At 38.3% G+C, this 14422-nt stretch overlaps 1 protein-coding gene and 1 long non-coding RNA gene across 2 annotated transcripts in view; both read right to left on the minus strand.

Annotated features, from left to right (window-relative positions):
- The window catches only part of LOC138970827 (uncharacterized), a 14358-nt gene extending 867 nt beyond the window's left edge, over nucleotides 1-13491 (minus strand). Inside the window, exons 1-2 of the long non-coding RNA XR_011457082.1 lie at nucleotides 13395-13491; nucleotides 9055-9169 (exon numbers count right to left, since the gene is read on the minus strand). This is a non-coding gene — a long non-coding RNA (uncharacterized lncRNA). The remainder of the gene's footprint in view (nucleotides 1-9054; nucleotides 9170-13394) is intronic.
- LOC138970826 (uncharacterized) overlaps nucleotides 1-14422 on the minus strand; it is a 39472-nt gene that overhangs the window by 1899 nt on the left and 23151 nt on the right. The window lies entirely within an intron of this gene.

Raw genomic sequence — 14422 nt, forward strand, 5'->3', positions numbered from 1 at the left:
GCGGGCTGAACAACCCGATAGGCAAATGTCATATGTGTATGGTCGTTTGATGAAATGCCTCAGTTGACAGGAAGAATAACAGCATCCCAATAACGCCTATATCTGTAGACCCGGAGTGTAAAGCTTGTCTCCGTGACTGAACCTATACTATAGGTTACACACTCCGAGTTCTGATTATCTTGCATATTTTCCCGAGGGTCGATTTTCAGGTATTACCGAGCCTTTGGCGAGGTAATACCTGAAAATCGACCCGAGGTAAAATATGCAAGATATTCAGGACGAGGTGTGTAAGCTATTTATTTTTTATTTATTTTATTTACGAGGATTTATATCGCGCACGTATCTCACCACACAAGGCGACTCAAGGCGCATGTTACCTATTAATGCCGTGTGAGATGGAATTTTTTACACAATATATCACGCATTCACATCGGCCAGTAGATCGACTGCCTTTAGGCGCTGCATCCACCTTTCACGGCCTATTATTCCAGGTCACACGGGTATTTTGGTGGACATTTTTATCTACGCCTATACAATTTTGCCAGGGAAGACCCTTTTGTCAATCGTGGGATCTTTAACGTGCACACCCCAATGTAGTGTACACGAAGGGACCTCGGTTTTTCGTCTCATCCGAAAGACTAGCACTTGAACCCACCACCTAGGTTAGGAAAGGGGGGAGAAAATAGCGGCCTGACCCAGGGTCGAACACGCAACCTCTCGATTCCGAGCGCAAGTGCGTTACCACTCGGCCACCCTTATCCCATTACTCCGACGTTTTCATTAAAAACACTTACTTTTTCCACTAAAACCTGCCCGTGCTAAGAAATGAATTTCAGTTTGCATCTCTCCTCTGTTCTTGGTGCCATGTGCAAGTGCTTGCAACGAGGATTTTGAGTCCGTAAGGATGACCACCCCCAGGGGTGGGGTTGGCAGATCGTTTATCAGTGTGCAGGCCATGTAGATAGCAAATAACTCTGCAGAGAAGATGCTGATCCCCTTGTTTAGCTTGTATTTTCGTGTTATATCAAGTCCAGGAATCGACAAGGCACACCCAGCCTCCCCTGACTGCAGGATCGAACCATCTGTGAAGACCTGTAGGTGGCTTTTAAATCGTTGATCGATCTTTTCTTTTGCAACCGTGGCAATCCTGTTCCTGAAATTTCGTAACCAAACGCCGGGGTTACCACGCGAGAAAAGCAACATTTATAGTATTGAGAATCTGCTTTCCACGGAGTGAGTAGTGTATTCGCTCTCTTTTACTGCTGTGAAGTTATTCAGTGGTGTAAACAGTGACGACTCTTTTGATGTGCAGTCTATGTACAGATATATACGTGTGTGAACATATGGAGCTTCCTTCGGTTGTGTGTCAGTAACGAGCCGTGAAGCAAAACTGTCTTGAAGTGACTAGATATATACAGACTTTCCTCAAATCGAAAACTGACTGACTTTAAGTGATTCACGATACGGACTCTCCTCTTGAGACTAAAAGAGTATGAGTGAACGGGCGTAAAGCTCTATAGCTTTGAGTGACAAGGCAAATCTTCTGCGCCTTCTTGCAATAAGGACTTATTTTTTGACAGTAGACATTGCTGAATACGCTTATGTTTTGAACAGTAGATATTGCTGAATACGCTGATATCTTGATTTGCAAAGAACACTCTGCAGGTTCAACATTGTTTTGGTAACAGACTTTTGTAGGTAATAAGTATGCCCAAGAAAAGTGCGTTATCTGATCTCCGCCTTGCTCACTTGAATGTGTATCACCTGCGTAACAAAACCGCGGACATATGTGTACTGTTGAATCAAGGCGAACAACCGTTACATATATTTGGCATAAGCGAGACGAGACTTGATTCGAATGTTTCTGATGACTTTCTGAATGTACCCCATTACACTATCTTCAGGCGTGACAGCGTGAGACCGCAGCAAACTGGCCTCGCCGCCTATGTACATGAATCGTTAGTTAATTACACTCACCGTAGACCTGATTTGGAAGCTGATAATGTTGAGTGCCTGTGGCTTGAAATAAAAATTAATAAGTCTACCCCTCTGCTCGTGGGTTTCCTGCATAGAAACCCTGCTGCATTGTCAAACTGGACAGATGATTTTATCAACCTAATGGACAGTATCAAGAGCCAAAATAAGCCTATATTAATGTTAGGCGACTTCAATATCGATTTGCATAAACCACAGACAGCTTGGTGCACAACTTTGTCCCTCTTTGGCCTTCAACAACTAGTTGAAACGTCAACAAGAATAACTGCATCAACAGCGACATTAATTGACCATATATATATACGGATAACAAAACAATGGTTTCGAATGTTAATGTGGTTAATTCTGGCATTAGTGATCATTACGTGACTTGCTGCTCATGGAACTATATAATCCCAAAATGTCATAAAAAAAGGACACACAACCATCGAATATCGGAGCTTTAAAAAATTTCACGAGTCTAAGTTTTTCATAGACTTATCTTCAGCTCCGTTCCATGATGTGTTTAATTGTACTGAGGCTGAGGAGGCGCTTAATTGTTTCTCACGTATACTCTATCCGATTGTTGACAAACATGCCCCTCTGAGGCAACACCGAGTAAAATCCCCTACATTACCACCATGGCTTACTCCTGAGATTGTAGAAGCTATGGCACTACGTGATTTTTTAAAGGAAAATCAAACGAAATCAGAATTTAAAGCTTAACGCAATAGAGTTACCGAGTTAGTACGCCAGGCAAAAAGTAATCATTTTCATAAATTGGTTGAAGACAAAAAAGATGTTGCCACGCTTTGGCAAGCCATAAATGAAGTGTTAGGTAAATCCCAGAGAAGAAATAGCAGATTAAATAGCGCCATTTCTCCTGACGAATTCAATGAGCACTTTTTGTGTTTGGCTGATCGATTGAAACAATCTAAAAATGTAAATGAAGATGTCGAGGGTGGGGCCGACACCCTGTTGTTTAGATTAAAAGAATTTTGTATTCAGAAATTGAAATCACACGATTCATTCTCTATCCCAACTATTGCCGTACATGAAGTTGGAAAATTTACAGAAAACCTTCAGAATAATAAATCCATGGGGCCTGACAAAATCCCCCCGTCGTTGCTTAAATTAGCCCTACCGTACATAGTGGAATCCCTAACGTATGTGTATAATCTTTGCATTGAACAAAATATTTTTCCTGATGCATTTAAAACGGCAAAGGTCGTTCCACTTCCTAAAAATAAAGATGTGTCTGACCCTAATAACTTCAGGCCAATTTCATTGCTTCCTATTTTATCAAAGCCTTTAGAGAAGCACATCCAGAAGAATCTTCTGAACTACATGGAAAGGTGCAAATTATTTCACAACTTTCAATCTGGGTTTCGTCCGAAACATTCCTGTAGTACAGCTCTTTCATCACTATGTGATAACTGGCTATCGGCAATTAATCGTTCGGACATATCAGGGGCTGTATTTCTTGATTTTAAGAAAGCTTTTGATCTTGTAGATCACACATTGCTTTTACATAAACTCGCATTGTACGTGAACAATCCCGCAACGTGTTCATTCTTTAAATCATATCTTGTCAACAGAACACAGTATGTTTCTATAAACGGTAAAACATCTCCCAAAGGATCTTTAAAGAGTGGAGTCCCCCAGGGGTCAGTTTTTGGGCCTATCTTGTTTTGTGTATTCATTAATGACCTCCCCCTTCATATATCTAATTCCAAAGTTAAAACGGAATTTTTTGCAGATGATTCGACGCTTCACACAAGCTGTAGGACTGTTCAAGAAATTGAAATCTCCTTACAGTCTAGTCTGAATGAAGTCAACAGTTGGTGTAACCAGAATTGTATGATAGTGCACTCAGGAAAGACAAAAAGCATGATTATTAGAACAAGACAAAAACACCAGTCACGACCTCTTAAGTTTATCTTTCTCTAGAATCACAACCTGTTCAGCAGGTAACGAAACATCGTGTTTTGGGTGTGATAGTCGATCAAGAATTAAAATGGCAATCTCATGTACATTATATTTGTCAAAAAGTATCCAAGAATTTGTTTCTGCTATCAAAGTTAAAGCAATATGTCGATATCGCAACACTAAAACTATCTTATCATGCCCACATCTTATCCCATATTAATTACGCATCAACTCTTTGGGATGGCGTCTCTGATATTCACATGAAAAAGTTAAACTCTCTACATCGTCGGGCAGCTAAAATCATGTTAAATGGTCCGCAAGTATCAGCTGATTTGAAGTTAAAGAATCTAAATTACCTGCTGCTAGTTAAACAGTTACAGTTTAATAAGACTGTAATGATGTATAAAGTATATCATGGCGAAGTGCCCATCTATATTCAGGACCTATTTCACAGAGTCACCGAAAGGTACGGGTCTATCAATTTTCTACCACCAATACCCAGGATTGATTTGTTCAAAACTAGTCAAGCCTTCTCTGGCGCTATGGTGTGGAACTCCATTCCGTCTGTAATAAGATCATTAACCTCACTAAAGAGTTTTAAACAATAATAATTTTATGTCTACCTAGATGGCTATACTAGTCTTAACACGTGCAAGTAGCTGTCAACAATTGACAAAGCTTTATGAATTACACAAATATGTTCTTTATTATATGTATTATGTAGAATTTATGTTGCGATTTTCCATCATCATCATCACTTGATCATCATCATCATCATCTTCATCATCATCATTTACACCATATAATCATTATTAGCATTTGTGTAAACGTTGGTATCGTGTGAATTTTACCGTCGATCACTTTACATATATGTAACCTCAATTAACATGTTGTATGTTTCGCTTTTGATTTGTATGTTGCTTACTTTGTCATTTTATTGTTTATGTTTATTTGCTTGTTTGCTTACTTGTCGATTGTTTGCTGGTTCGTTCGTTTACTTTGTTTATTTGTCATGTTGCTTTATTTGTTTATCTTTTATAAGACATGTGTATTAGAAGTAAGGACCGGTTGTAAGAAAAGGCGTCACCTTAAACCTCTGTCCTTGAAAAATAAAGTTCTATCATCATCATCATCATCTCTCTCTCTCTCTCTTTCTCTCTTTCTATCTCTCTCTCTCTCTCCTCTCTCTCTCTCTCTCCCTTTCTCTCTCTCTCTATCTTTCTCTCTCTCTCTCTCTCTCTCTCCTCTCTTTCTCTATCTTTCTCTTTCTCTCTCTCTCTCTCTCTCTCTCTCTCTCTCTCTCTCTCTCTCTCTCTCTCTCTCTCTCTCTCTCTCTCTCTCTCTCTCTCTCACGGTTCTGTGCAGATGGCTGACTGTGTAAAAATTAGGGAGTATCGTCCCTTGATCCCACTCGCGATACTCGTTGAACATGCCTTTGACCATGCAGTCGCTTCAGCCAGCGAAATATCTCGACTCCGCTCTTTAAATCCATGCAGAATGTGCGTATCGTATGAAGTATTCTTTATTTTCTCAATTCTGACACATGTAGGCCTGTACCTATACGTGATATTGACTTTGACACCATACAATATTTCAGTCGTATGTGGAAAAAAAGTAGTCCATCTGTAAACTCTGAATATGCAGATGACCTCTATAAATTATTCAATTGTACTCTGAAATCAAAGACAATGACCAATGACAGTTGAGATCGAGACTCGGTTGTGATGGATAATCCATATGGTTGCGATGGATAATTCAGAATAATCACCTCCTCAGCTAACAGAGACAAAGAGGCAGGTCATGGGATAAGTCACATTATCGACTTAGAGTCGACAATGCTGATAGGCAAGGAGCATGTTTGTTTGGTTATCATTTGCCCTATTAGCCCAGGTCTATAAAATACAGGACTGGGAAGTATGTCAAGATTAATTCTCTGCAACGACGAAGGAGGCAAGAGGAGCGAATTGCTTTAAGCAGTCGGGTTCTACCGACTTGCCAAGGCCTGCTTACATGTCTTTAATACCTTATGCCTAATGTCTGATGTCCAGTCCCACGAATAAAGTCTCTACTCTGTACCCTTAACGTTTGTTGGTTTGAAACGGAGTGTGAAAGTGTCACACAGTTTTCGTGCCCGCTGTGGTGATCGTGAATCAGTTCTTTATTTGCAAGTTGGACAAGTTTATTCGTAATTATAGAACGTTTGAATAAAATGACACGAGAATTAATGTTTTTAATTTAAGTGCAAAATGTGTCGAAATAATGTTTTGGGGAGGTTTACGTATTCATATAACAAAAAGTTATGTAAGTTATCTTTTATACAGTTCAGTGATTTTTTTTCGGAACAGATCTTGGGACTGTGCTCACACTGGTAGGCTTGAACTCAAAGTCGCATTCAAGATTCGTCAAATAAAGTTCTGGCAGTAATACTTAAACAGAACAAAACAATATGATTAGTACGGTGTGGTGTGTGTGTGTGTGTGTGTGTGTGTGTGTGTGTGTGTGTGTGTGTGTGTGTGTGTGTGTGTGTGTGCGTGTGTGGTTTTTTTATGTGGCGTGTGTGTGTGTGTGTGTGTGTGTGCGCGCGCGTATCAATTCCGATAGATGTTTATGAAACTTGGCATTTGAATTCTACCAGATAATATCCTAAGCTTTAAAAACAAATGTATGTTACAGAAGGCAGTGTCTATCCTGTCGGACAACCCAGACACCCCCCAAAATCAAATTCGCAAAAGCAAGTTCCTGCGTTAAAATCGACCAAAAAAATCAGAAAAGCTGAAACGCAACACGTTTTGTCTGTTATTGGACAGAACAGTCAAATGTCTACCCAAAACAGTCAGTTCTGTTCCCCTATCTAACAATGTCTTGATGGAATGCTGAATGGTGTATGTGTCATTCCTCTCAGAAGCGGGTTTTGAAGCCGTTTAAGTGGGTAATGAGACAAACAAAACGGTACATTTCAGTAACTCCTCAACGCATTGCTTTAAAATTGTCGATGATTTGTTCTAACATATTTCGTAAACTACACACGCAATCCAATTCTTTCAGATATTCGAAATGCTGTTATGAAACATGCCAGAAAGGGTTTTAGAAATCAAGATATAATCCTATCAGACTGAACAGAAATGTTTTAAAGTAGCAGGCAATTAGAGAAATGAAAGCTTCAAATTACATCTGAATTGTATACATATTCAACTCCGGTCGATCCCTGCGCATTTGTTCAAACGCAAACAAAAGTTAAAACAAAAAAAACCTCTGTCATGAGCAATATACTCAGTCAAGCGTGTCAGCAGTGAGCTTTTTATTGGCGTAAGCGGCCATTTGCTGTCCGCGTATGAAAGAACCTACTTCTTGAAAATTACTCTCGCGTTAAAAATCCTCATATCACCCATGTCTGATTAAGGATGTATGTGAACTTTTAGTCAGTGTGTAGCGCATCTATTATTGTTCTTGAAGAATGCGAAACAATTTTTTTTTATTGAGTCGGCAAGCACCTACCGACAATTGTATAACGCTTTCTGACATGTCACATAACAGCGCTACTAATAGATCAAAATTGTGACCCTCCACTACAAAATGAGTCGCATGTCACCTCGCGCGGTTCTGCGCTAGACTAAATATAAGTCCGGGGAGTGTCTTGTAACAGTGTGAGGGTCACCTTAGTCACAGACTTAAAACTCTTTTCTAAAACGGATTTCATCACTGGATAGAGCATAAACAACTCTTTAGGAAAATGTAAAACTATGAAAATCATGCAAAGGTGACATGCGATTCAATCCGTGGTGGAGGGTCACAAATTCAAGAGTCCGTGCAGAATTTACGACATGTCTTTCCACAAATAACCGAAATTGGAACACAAAGCGTCGAGTGGTTACTGAAATGTACTGTTTTTGTCTCATTACCCGCTAAAACGGTTAAAAAAAAAACACCTCCTTGTATGGCTCCTGAGAGGAATGACACCTACACCGTTCAGCATGACATAACGCCATTTTAGATAGGAGAACAGAACTGACTACTTTGGATACGAATTTTTTTAAATTTTTGTTCGAATGACACGCACAACGTGTTGCGTTTTAGCTTTTCTTATTTTGTTGTCGATTTTAATGCGGGCAATTTGCTTTTGAGATTTTTGGGGGGTTGTCTGTATTGTAGGTTCCACTGTATAGACATTAGCTTAAGTCAAATCAATCTGTTTGTTGAATAGGGTAGGAGAATGAATGGTCTTTCCAGTCACTTAACTTGTTTTACAATAAACGGCCTCATCACAAAGATCTCAAACGTATCTGCCTAGGGTTTTTTATGACAGGGGTACACACTGGATAAACTGTTAAGTACGCTCAGAAACATTCAAGAGTATTAAAAAGCTACTGAAACACTTGATCCCGTAGCATAAAAAATAGGTACGTATGTTTGCCGCCCCCGCTCCATCATGCTCTCTCTCTCTCTCTCTCTCTCTCTCTCTCTCTCTCTCTCTCTCTCTCTCTCTCTCTCTCTCTCTCTCTGTATCTCTGTCTCTATCTCTCTCCCCTCTCTCTCTCCCTCTCTCTCTCTCTGTCTCTCTCTCTCGCTCGCTCTCTAACACTCTTTCTCTCTCTCGCTCGCACACACACACACACAAACACACACACACATTAACACACACACACACACGTTCACGAACACACACACACACACACACACACACACACACACACACACAAACATACACATAAAAACACACACACACACACACACACACACACACACACACGTGCATATGGTCACAAACGAGGACTTGCTAACACACACATACGTGCATATGGTCACAAACGAGGACTTTGAGAAGGCACATACCAATCGGTGACCAAAGAAGAAACAGAGTTTAACGTCTTCAGAAGCTCCAAAACAAGTTTTTGGCGCCAGAAGATTTGATGGCTCATTTTGCCGCAAACCTTTGACAAAAAAAACCCGTTAGATCAATAAAACAAATGAGGACTCAGTTTTGGGTTCCCCATTTGGGTTTAGGTCCTCAATGTGAAGGTGTGCAACAGTTGCAAGTCCTGAATGGTGATCATATGCTAACACACACACACACACACACACACACACACACAAACACACACACACACACACTGTCAAAACGTTTACATGTGGCTCTGTGAGCAGTAAACCTACCATCCGCGCTCTCTGCCACCGCACAGAAAACAGCAACGATGAAAAGACAGGAGGAGCCAACGAGCTTCATCGTTTGGCTCATAATTATTGTTGAAGTGTTTCGGAAACTGTTCAACTGCAATCAACCAACAGCATCAAAATAAAGATGAAGCACGCGCAATAGCTGGGACACAGCTTGAGACAAAACACCATAACTATCATCTTTTTTGTCGTCATCATCATCGTCATGATCATCGTCGTCGCCAACATCGTCGTCTTTGTCATCATCACCATCCTCATCGTTATCTATACTACCCCTCATAAAAATAATAAGCAGATGTGTGTAAGTTCAAATTTTTGTGATGGAACCTTTTTTTGTGTGAAACTTGTTACATTACTGAACAGGCCCTTCATTCCCCTACTACAGTCAGCAACATTAATTTTACGTGAGCTTGTGTCTATACAATGCAGCCTATTAATCAAGCGCACACCCCAAAATCAATTTCACAAAACAAGGGTCCCGTGTTGAAATCGAAAAAGAAATACAGATCAGCTAAAACGGAAAATGTTTCTCATGTGTCGGAAAGATAGTTTGTGACATTAGTTATACTGTTATGCGACATGACAAAAAGAGTATCCAAAATACAGAATAAATTGTATTAATCAGTCTATATTCAACACCGGCAGCACACAACGTCCTGGTCTAAACGCCTACAAAATCTTAGAAATGGCTCTCTCAAGAGCCATGATCTGTCAAGGGTATTATCAGTGAGCTTTCATGGAGGTCCTCTGACATTAGCTGGCTGGGAGGTGACAGAGTCCACTTCTTAAAGATTATTCTTGCGTTGAAAACCTCATATAACCCATGTCTGATTAAGAATGTATAATAACACGTAAATATGTGACGCTCCTAGTATTGTTCCTGAATAACATACAAAACAATCAAATAATTCGTTGAGTCGCCAAAGATCTTCTAACAACTTTTTCTCGGGAATGTCGCATAAAAGTTTTACTAATGACTCAAATAAGTTAAGATTGTGTGTGTATTTTACGACATGTGTGACAGGCAATGCATTAATGAGTTACTGAAACATAAAATGTTTTCTGTTTTATTTCCCGCTTACGCGGCTTTAAAACCCTTTTTTTTATTGGCCTCTGAGAAGAAACATACCTACACAGTTCAACGTGTCAAAAAGAGAGGTAAACAAACCTGACTGTTTTTGCATACACATTTAATTTTCTTTCCAATGACATGCAGAGGTTGTTCTATTTTAGCTGTTCTAATTTTGTGACGATTTTAACGCAAAAACATTGCTTTTGTGGATTTGATTTTTGGGGTGTCTGTATTGCAGGTTCAACTGTAAAAACATTATACCTCATGTAAACTCAATCATTTTGCTGATTAAGGTAGGGGAATGAACGGCCTTTCAAGCCATGTAACTCGTTTAACAATACTAAGTTTCATCACAAAGATCTGCATTTAAACGTAACTGTCAATGGATTTTTTTATGACATAAAAACAAAATATATAAGCAACGGTAAGTATATCCACTTCTTCTTCTTCTTCTTTTTCTTCTTCTTCTTCTTCTTCTTCTTCTTCTTCTTCTTCTTCTTCTTCTTCTTCTTCTTCTTCTTCTTCTTGTGTCATACTATATAGCTGTGTACGAATCAAAACCATGTTTTGCGAGCAATGCGATGCACAAACAATAAACAAATAACAAATTCATGTCACAAATATTACACACAGCTTAAAATGACAAACCTCTTATTTTATTTTTGTTGTTGGTATCATTACATTTGTTTTATGGAAAGATAAGAAAGGAGATGAAGAGTATTTTATTACAATTTTGAAATAAAATGACTATATTTATGCTATGTGACTGTACGTTTATTGTGCTTTTTTTAAAAATACATTTAGCATAGTCTTTTGTGTATGCTGTTGTTGTAAAATTATATATGTACCAAAAAGAAGTAAAAACATGAGGGTTTATTGAAAACATTTAAAATATGTTGTCTGGAGAGGCCCTTCACTCACTTGCTTAAACCTTACACACAAGAAATCTTCAAAACTTTGGTCCTTTCAAATTGCCAAACCCACCCGAAGACTTTTTACGAGAAGTGAATGCAGCCTTTTATTCCTTCCTATGGAATGGTAAACCTGCAAAGATTCGGCGTAATGTCGTTTGCAGACCCTATTGCAATGGTGGTCTGAATATGATTGACATTTACACTTTTGTGGCATCAGTAAAGATAAATTGGATTCGCAGATTAAAGATGTTTGAATTTGATGTAAAAAAGCTTATTTTTGATATGATACCTGGAATGAAAGACATATTCAAAGTGGGTGCCGAGTATGTAAATGTGTTAATGAAACGATGTGGTAACAGTTTTTGGAAGGATGTTTTGAAACATTATAAGAAATGCTGTTCGTTAAGCGAGGTAATTAATGTGAATGATTTTGTTTCCGAATGTATACATTACAATTTGAACATTATACGAGACCACGGTACAATATTAAATAAGGAATGGATTGAAAATGATGTAGTGTTTGTCCATCAGTTGCTACATTTAAATGGAAATTTCTTTACCTTTGAAGAATTTAGGTTAAATTTTCCTTTTGTTCAAACTATTTTATTTTATTTTATGAGGGAGTGATTAAGTCCTTACGAAAATATCAGAGAAAAGTAAAAATTGATTCGTTGAATGGTTTTCAGATTAGGGATTATAAACCCTGGCAGATTATTTGTAGAGGCAAACAGGCAATTAAAGAAGTCTTTTTGAAATCAAAATTTGATGATAACCCTGCAGGCATGAACAGGTGGAATATGTATTTTTACAACCTGAACTGGAAACATATTTTTGATAAGTGTTTTCAAACAACTAAGGACACACAGTTAAGATGGTTCCAGACCAGATTGCTTCACCGCATTCTTGGTGTTGCTAGCCGGTTATTTGTTCAAAAGATTCTTGACAGTCCCCTTTGTGCCTTTTGTAAAATTGAAAATGAAACAATTTCCCATATATTTTGGTACTGCCCGCTTAGTCGGAAATTTTGGACTGATTTGGAAGATTTGTTAAACAGAAGTGGTATGTACCGCGCAAATGTTCTTTTTACAGAAGAATTTATTTTGTTTGGGTGTATGAACAATGCTAAGGTAGATGTGGTTTTGGATTTTATCATTTTGTTTGCAAAGTTTTATATTCATAAGAGTAAGTTACAAGAGACAAGGCCACTGTTAGAAATATTTTTAAGAAATTTGAAATACAGATTTGAAATAGAAAAATATTCCAGTTTCAATTCTGGTAACATTACCAAATGTGTAGAGTTATGGTCCCCAAATGAAGAGTTTGTTAGGTAGTATGCTAGGTTGTGCAGAGATGTGATGATTTGCATATATATGTGTGTTTTTGCTTTGATTTATGTTTGTTGTTGTTTTTGTTTGTTTGGTTTTTCTTTTTCTTTGTTTGATGGTATTATTAACTGACTGTATTAATATTAAGCAGGTAATACGTCCATAATGTCAAGTATTGTAATCTGCATGTTATGTTAAGCTCCGGCCTTACTTGTAGGCGAACGGTCTGTTATGTCCTAATGTTGTGTATACTTGCCATTTACATATCTATTATAAATGTTGATGGATGAATGATGATAAATTGTAGACGGATGCATGTTATTGATTAAAAGCCCCACAATGATGTGCTTGGCAAAACAAAAACAAAAAATGGAAAAAAATGAGGAAAAAAAGAAAAAAAAGAAATCTTCAATACAAGTGTGTATAGGAAATTCAAATAAGATATAATTGCTTAAAAGTTCAGGTACGGTTTAATTATTTTGTACGTATTCTGCATGAAATCTTATAACTGTACGGTTAACAAAAATCCCCTTTCCTACTGCCCCCTCCACATCCTTTTTTTTAACATCAACTATAGTAGAGTCTCACATAATTTGAATACTGAAGTCCCACTATTCCAAGACTGAAACCGTACCAACAGCCCTGCTGGACTTCACACCACGTGTAAACATTTCCCTTCAGGCAGTAAAATATATAAATTATTTGATAATAGTCGCTAAAATGTGCATTGGCAACTACCGTTACGGTACACCTGTGAATATTAATTTTGTTGTATGTTTGATGTAGAATTGAGATTAAGGCAATTAGAATGATAGGTGTTAAAGTGTAAGTTTCATTGAAGAATAAAGACCAAGGAAGAAGGATGCTTCCCCCCCAAAAAAAAATAAAGAGGCAAAAAAGAAGGGTTGAAGCAGCCTGCATGCTCCTGCGGTAAAAGAAATGAATTTTTTTAAGCGTCCTATGAAATGTCGTGTTACAATAAAATAAAGTGATTAAAACCGTACATACCTTGTTTTGTCTTGCAAACATCCACTCAAGTCTGCCAATCTTAGGAGAACACGCATCGACTTTATACACAGCTGTGGATACGTGCAATGGAAGGGGGAGCTTTGGAAAAGGGTTAACTGTATTAGGCTGATTAAGTGATTCAACATTAATGCGAGTCACAAAAAGTCATTTAAATTCTGTATATTTTCATCCACAAAATATCTGGAAAAATTAAAACCCAGGACTATTCACATACACCCGTGCACACACACACACACACACACACACACACATGCACACACACACACACACACGCACACACACATACACACACATACACACACACGCACACACACACACCGTAACACGCACACACACAAACACACACACAAACACACATGCACGCGCGCACGGACGCACACACATGCAATATGTGTTGAATAGATAAGTAACAAATCGATCTTAATGAAAACTATGAGGTGCAAACTTATTAATTAATTTGTATGCTTTTGAACTAAAGTGCAAGCGAATAGTATGGACATAGTCTGAGAATGTTTGACCAAAATGTTAATCAATTTGATTAAAACATGTGATCGTCACAGTGCCGCCTCAACTTGTGTAAAACAACAAGCATGTCGTTCTCAAACACATTTATCAAACAAGTCGCCTAAGGCAAAAATACTACATTTAGTCAATCTGTCGACCACACATAACAAGAAATTCCTAGGAGGTAGAAAAAACACCCCCGTCAAAGGGAAATAACCTTCTCAGTTGGTGGCAGTGACTGAGTGAGAATGGTTATTTCCCTTTGACCATGAAGATGTCCCTGTATAAGTCCTTGTATAATTTTAATCCACCAATAACTCCCTAACCGTGTGTTTGACTGGTCCCAATTTTTGTAAGGACCGTCTCAGGAATGTATAGAACCTGTTCACCAAGTTTGGTGACGATCGGTCCGTTCATTCTTGAGATCTACAGCCTGTTCCAAAAGAAACGCAACCAACCTGTTTCCAAAATCAAAGTGCAAAATTTATTTCACAAATAATATT

This window comes from Littorina saxatilis, linkage group LG7, assembly GCF_037325665.1.
Source record: "Littorina saxatilis isolate snail1 linkage group LG7, US_GU_Lsax_2.0, whole genome shotgun sequence".
In the NCBI taxonomy this organism is placed as follows: domain Eukaryota; kingdom Metazoa; phylum Mollusca; class Gastropoda; order Littorinimorpha; family Littorinidae; genus Littorina; species Littorina saxatilis.